General features: G+C 53.5%; 1 long non-coding RNA gene across 1 annotated transcript; it reads left to right on the top strand.

The window, feature by feature from the left end:
• Positions 1-542: 542 nt before the first annotated feature.
• LOC115948699 lies at positions 543-4,256 on the top strand. Its single transcript, XR_004082490.1, has 3 exons — positions 543-579; positions 2,613-2,670; positions 3,724-4,256. It is a non-coding gene; the product is annotated as an uncharacterized LOC115948699 (long non-coding RNA).
• The last annotated feature ends 2,569 nt before the right edge of the window (positions 4,257-6,825 follow it).

Here is a 6,825-nt window from a genome sequence, read left to right as displayed (position 1 = left end):
TGTCCCAATATCGTTCCAATATTGTCCCACCATTGTCCCACCATTGTCCCTTGTCCCATCATTGTCCCAATATTGTCCCTTGTCCCATCACGGTCCTTTGTCCCATCACGGTCCCTTGTCCCATCACGGTCCCTTGTCCCCTCATTGTCCCACCATTGTCCTTTGTCCCATCACGGTCCCTTGTCCCATCGTTGTCCCAATATCATCCCAGTATTGTCCCCTCATTGTCCCACCATTGTCCCTCTGTTCCAGCACGGTCCCGGCTGGCAGATCCCGCGCCGAGCCCTTAATAAGCCGTGATTCACACCCCGTGCTTAATTAGCAATTCAGTTAACGGTTTGTAATTCAGGCACGACCCTGATTGCATCCGAACGCTGCTTTATTTCTTCTCTGCCGCTCGCATTCTGAGCACTAATTACGCCTCTTTGGATGCTAATTGCTTCCCAGCCCTCTGCCGCCGTCTTTCCTCGGCAACATTTATTTTTCATGCGTCCGTGTGTTTAAACTGAGAGGAGCCGGGAGGGAGGTGGGAGGAGGGAACGCTCCGAGGCTTCTCCGGGATCAAACGTGCCAGGGAAGGTGAGCTGGGAAGGGAGGAGCGTGGGAAAGAGAGGGATTCCTCCTCCTCTTCCTCCTCCTCCTCCTCCTCCTCCTCCTCTGCTCCCAACCCCTCTGTGCCCCCCCGGGATGGGGGCCCGGGGCCGGCAGGGATTCACCGGGGATTTATCGGGGATTTATCGGGTTCCTTTGGGACATCCCAGCGTGGGGAGGGTTCATCCCACAGCGATGGAGCCCTGGGGGATCGGGAGGGGGACCTGGATTAGGGAGGAAATTTTGGGGGATCAGGATGGGGTGCTGGATTAGGGATAGAAATTTGAGGGGATCAGAATGGGGTGCTGGATTAGGGATGAAACCTTGGAGGGGTCAGGATGGGTGCAGGATTAGGGATGGAATTTTGGGGGGATCAGGATGGGGTGCTGGATTAGGGATAGAATTTTTGGGGGATCAGAATGGGGTGCTGGATTAGGGATGAAACCTTGGAGGGGTCAGGATGGGTGCAGGATTAGGGATAGAAATTTTGGGGGATGAGGATGGAGCGCAGGATTAGGGAGGAAATTTCGGGGGATAAGAATGGGGTGCTGGATTTGGGATGGAGCCCTTGAGGATCAGGATGAGGTGCTGGATTAGGGATAGAAATTTGAGGGGATCAGGATGGGGTGCTGGATTAGGGAAGAAACCTTGGGGAGCTCAATCTGGGGTGCAGGATTAGGGGTGAAACCTTGGGGGGGATCAGGTTGTGGCGTTGGATTAGGGACAAAACCCTGATGAGTTCAAATTGCGGTGCAGGATTTGGGATGAAACCCTGGGGGAATAAAATTGTGATGCAGGAATAGGAATGAGCCTTGGGGAGCCCAGCCTGAGGCACTGGATTAGAGGTTAAACCTGGGGAGATCAGGATGGGGTGCAGGATTCGGGGGGAAATTCTGGGGAGATCAGGATGGGGTCTGGATTTGGGGTGAAACCCTGGAGAGGGTTCAAATTTGGGGTCTGGATTTGGGATGAAGCCCTGAAAAGGGTTCATATTTTGGGTCTGGATTTGGGGTGAAGGCCTGGAGACTCAGGTTGGGATATTGGATTTGGGGTGAAGTGCTGGAGAGGGTTCAGATTTCGGGTCTGGTTTTGGGGTGAGGCCCTGGAGAGGGTTCAGATTTTGGGTCTGGATTTGGAATGAAGCCCTGGAGAGGGTTCAGATTTCGGGTCTGGTTTTGGGGTGAAGCCCTGGAGAGGGTTCAGATTTCGGGTCTGTTTTTGGGATGAAGCCCTGGAGAGGGTTCAGATTTTGGGTCTGGATTTGGGGTGAGGCCCTGGAGAGGGTTCAGATTTCGGGTCTGGTTTTAGGGTGAGGCCCTGGAGAGGGTTCAGATTTTGGGTCTGGATTTGGAATGAAGCCCTGGAGAGGGTTCAGATTTCGGGTCTGGTTTTGGGGTGAAGCCCTGGAGAGGGTTCAGATTTCGGGTCTGGTTTTGGGGTGAAGCCCTGGGAGCTCAGGCTCAGGAGATGCCAGGGAGGGAGGGGACAGCTGGGGACAGTGACCCCTCGGGTGACCCTCCCGGGATTCCCATTCCCTCCTGCTGTCCCCGAGCCACCCCAGCAGGTGGAAAAAACCTCTCTTGCATTTTCCCAGCTGGGAAATCCCGACCCCGCAGCCCCGGGGCCCTTTGATGGGCCTCGCTAATGAGTGGATCATTAACAGAGGTTTAATTAGCTCAGCCACTCAGTGACGCCGCCGTGGTGAAGCGGTGCCAGCTCCGAGTGCCACCGACAGCCGGAGCTGGCGGGTCACCTCCCTGTCCCGCTCCGTGCCTCAGTTTCCCCGCTCAGAGCCGGGCACGGTGGGGAAACTGAGGCTGGGAAAGAGACAGAGAGATGACAGTGCCAGCTCTGGAATATTCCAGGGAAATTCCAGAGAAATTCCAGGGAAATTCAGGGATATTCCCGTGGGGCTGAGGATTGTGACTGCCCAAGGTCACACCCTGGGTGTCCCGGTGTCCCTGGGACCCCAAAATCCGGGAAGATGAAGGCACAAATCCATTTTTTTCTGCCTTTTCCAGCGCTTTCTGCACCTGGCGTGGCTCGGGAGGATCGGGGTGGTCCATGCCAGGCCTGCAGGTGCCATTCCCGGGCCAAACCCCCCGGAATTTGCATTTTCCTGGCGTTCAGTGAATAGTTAATGGTGCGAAGCCACAGGAGGGTCCCGCAGCAGCGGGAAAACATTCCATGAATATTCAACTGCGGCCAGAGACGGCTTTGAGTGACAGCTGTCAATCACCCGGCCCTGGGCACCCCTGCGGGGAGGACGTGCCTGGAACGGGGATGTGGGGGGTTCTGGAATGGGGATTTGGGGGATCTGGGCTTGGGGATTTGGGGTCTTGGCAATGGGGTTTGGGGGGTCCGGGCACTGAGGTTTTTGGGGTCCTGTAATGCGGATTTGGGGGGTCTTGGAACGGGGATTTGGGGGATCCTGGCTTGGGGGTTTGGGGGGTCCTGGAGCGGGGATTTGGGGGATCCTGGAATGGGGTTTTGGGGGTCCTGGCACTGGGATTTGGAGGATCTTGGCACTCGGATTTGGGGGGTCTTGGCATGGGGGTTTGGGATCCGGGCACTGGGATTTGGGGGATACAGGTACTGGGATTTTTGGGGTCCTGGCACGGGGATTTGGGCAGTCCTGGTGCTGAGGTTTTTGGGGTTTTGGCACTGGGATTTGGGGGATCCTGGTACGGGGGTTTGGACCGTCCTGGCACAGGAGTTTCAGGTTCTGGTAAGGGGATTTGGGGGGTCCTGGCACAGGGGTTTTGGATCTGGGCACAGGGGATCCTGGCACGGGGGTTTGGGCGGTCCTGGGATGGGAGTTTGGGGGATCCTGGCACTGGGGTGTGGGATCTGGGCACGGGGATTTGGGGTTCCTGGAATGGGGATTTGGGGGATCCCGGCACGGGGGTTTTTGGGGTCCTGGCACGGGGATTTGGGGGTTCAGAAAGCTGCACCAACCTTCCAGCGGTGGGATTTGGGATTTAGGATCTCCGTGAGAGGCCGGGCAGAGCCCGGGAATGGTTAAAATCCAGGATGGAGGTGGGAGATGGGAACAGCATCCATTAATTAGCGCCTGCATTGCGGGTCATTAACGCAAAGCTTTATTAAGCCGCTCATTCCCGGCTTTTCTAGGACCGAGCTCGGGCTCATCCCGCCGTGTTCGGGCCGGCGCTGGGGCTGGAGCGCACCTGCGAGGCTCCCGCTGCTCTCCATTGACGCAATCGTGTTGATTTATTTAAAATATTTGGCAGCGGCCGAGGGAGCCGGGGAAGGAGAAAATCCCATTTGCAACGGATTCCTGCGAACGCGCCCCGCCACCCTGGCGGGCTCTGGCCAATTAAAAATCCATCAGGAGCGAGGAAAACAAACTCCTGGATGCACGGGAAAAGTTAATAACAGAGGCGGCTCCTGCAGCGGGAGAGGGGAGCTCGGAGCAGGGCAGGGAATGGAGGAGGGAGCGATTAACGGGCAGGAAAAATGAGGGGGAGAGATTAGGAAGGGAATCATGGAATGGTTTGGGGTGGGAAGGGATAGAAAACTCGTCCCGGGCAACCCCTGCCGAGATTTCAGCATCCCCAGAGCCCGATCCCAAAATCCTGGGATCTTTGGAGCCTGATCCTAAAATCTCCAGAGCCTGATCCCAAAACTCTGGGATCCCCAGAGCCTGACCCCAAAACCCTGGGATCCTCAGAGCCTGATCCCAAAATCCCAGCATCTCCAGAGCCTGATCCCAAAATCTCCACAGCTCAATCCCAAAATCTTGGGATCTCCAGAGCCCAATCCCAAAACTTCCAGAGCCCAATCCCAAAATCTTGGGATCCCCAGAGCCTGATCCCGAAATCCCCAGAATCTGATCCCAGAACTCTGGGATTCCCGGAGCCTGATCCCAAAATCCAGGCTCTCCAGAGCCTGATCCCAAAATCTCCAGAGCCCAATCCCAAAATCTTGGGATCTCCAGAGCCTGATCCCAAAGCTCTGGGAGCTCCAGAGCCTGATCCCAAAATTTCAGCATCCTCAGAGCCTGATTCCAAAATCCCAGGATCCCCAGAACCTCATCCCAAAATATTGGGATCTACAGAGCCTGATCCCAAAATTTCCAGAGCCTGATCCTAAAATCCCCAGAATCTGATCCCAAAATTTCATCATCCCCAGAGCCTGAAACCAAAATCCCAGGATCTCCAGAGCCTGATCCCAAAGTCTCCAGAGCCCAATCCCAAAATCTTGGGATCTCCAGAGCCTGATCTCAAAACTTCCAGAACCTCATCCCAAAATCCCCAGAACCTGATCCCAAAACTCTGGGAGCTCCAGAGCCCAATCCCAAAATTTCAGCATCCCCAGAGCCTGATTCCAAAATCCTGATGTCCCCAGAGCCTGATCTCAAAATCTCCAGATCCCAATCCCAAAACTCTGGGATTCCCGGGATTCCCACCCCGCAGGAAGGGAGAGATAAATTAGACTCAGTTTTAACAAAGCTGGGCTCATTTCTAATCAAGGCCAGAGCGATTTTTCTCCGGCCTCTTCATGTGGAGCGGATTTCCCCTGAAAAATGGGGGAATTTTCATCTCCCACGGCTGGAAATGAATTAATTCCTGCCAGCCCTGGTGCTTAATGGGGATAAAAACCCCATTAATTCTGCCCCAGACAGTTCCCTCCAGGCTGGATTATCCCAAATCCTTCCCCCGGGAGAGGAGGGGATGGGGATTCTCTGTCTGCCCATTTCCCATCCCTGAGTGGGGAAATGTGGGGTTTGGGGTGGATCCAAATCCCAAATTTGGGTGGGCAAATCTGGGATTTGGGGCTGGATCCAAAATCCAAATTTGGTGTAGGAAATGTGGGATTTGGGGCTGGATCCAAAATCCAAATTTGAGCGGGGAAATATGGGATTTGGGGCTGGATCCAAAATCCAAATTCGGTGTGGGAAATATGGGATTTGGGGGTGTATCCAAAATCCAAATTTGAGCGGGGAAATATGGGATTTGGGGCTGGATCCAAAATCCAAATTTGGTGGGGAAAATGTGGGATTTGGGGCTGGATCCAAAATCCAAATTTGGTGCAGAAAATGGGATTTGGGGATGGATCCAAAACCCAGATTTGGTGGGCGAAATGTGGGATCTGGGGCTGAATCAAAAACCTAAACTTGGTGGGAAAAGGTGGGATTTGGGGCTGGATCCAAATCCAAATTTGATGGGGAAAGTCTGGGATTTGGGACTGGATCCATGTTTTGGTGGATCTGAAAATCAAAACTGGGTGAGAAAATATGGGATTTGGGGGTGGATCTCTGGATTGGTGGCTCCAAAAACCAAGAAAACAAATTTGGTGGGGGAAATGTGGGATTTGGGGTTGGATCCAAAATCCAAATTTGGTGGGGGAAATGTGGGATTTGGGGTTGGATCCAAACCCTGAATTTGGAGGGGAAAATGTGGGATTTGGGGTTGGATCCAAAACCCCATTTTGGGTGGGAAAATGTGGGATTTGGGGCTGGATCCAAAATCCAAATTTGGTGGGGGAAATGTGGGACTTGGGGTTGGATCCAAACCCTGAATTTGGTGGGGGAAATGTGGGACTTGGGGTTGGATCCAAACCCTGAATTTGGTGGGGGAAATGTGGGACTTGGGGTTGGATCCAAACCCTGAATTTGGAGGGGAAAATGTGGGATTTTGAGCTGGATCTGTGTTTTGGTGCCTCCAAAACCCAAATTTGGGTGCGAAAATGTGGGATTTGGGGGTGGATCCATATTTTGGTGGTTTCAAACCCCAGATTTGGGTGGGGAAAATGTGGGATTTGGCGATGGATCCAAATTCAAATTCGTGTGCGAAAATGTGGGGTTTTTTTTCTTTTAAACTTAGAAAAACACCCCAAAACCTCTTTTATTTTTATTTTCAATATTTTTCAAAGCTCCTCTGCCCCCCCTGGGGTGGGGGCTCCTCACCCCCCGACTGCTGCCGGGAAAGGTTCCTTTAATCAGGGCTAATTTGATGCCTCATTAATCGCAGGGCCTTGATTAGAGGGAAGGAAAGTTCAGCTGAGGGGAAGATGAAAGGAGGAGGCGGTTGGGGAAGGGGGTTTGGGTTTTTTTTGGGGGAGTTTTGGGGCATTTTGGAGGTTTTGGGGGTTTTTTGGGGGGGGATTTTTGGGAGGGTTTTTTGGGGCATTTTGGGGTTTTTTTGAGGTTTTTTTTGGAGGGATTTTCTGGGGTTTTTTTTGAGAGGGGTTTGGGGTTTTCTTGGTTTTGTT

The sequence above is a fragment of the Geospiza fortis genome, unplaced genomic scaffold, assembly GCF_000277835.1.
Source record: "Geospiza fortis unplaced genomic scaffold, GeoFor_1.0 scaffold289, whole genome shotgun sequence".
Taxonomy (NCBI): Eukaryota; Metazoa; Chordata; class Aves; order Passeriformes; family Thraupidae; genus Geospiza; species Geospiza fortis.
This window is presented reverse-complemented; position numbering and strand designations above follow the sequence as displayed.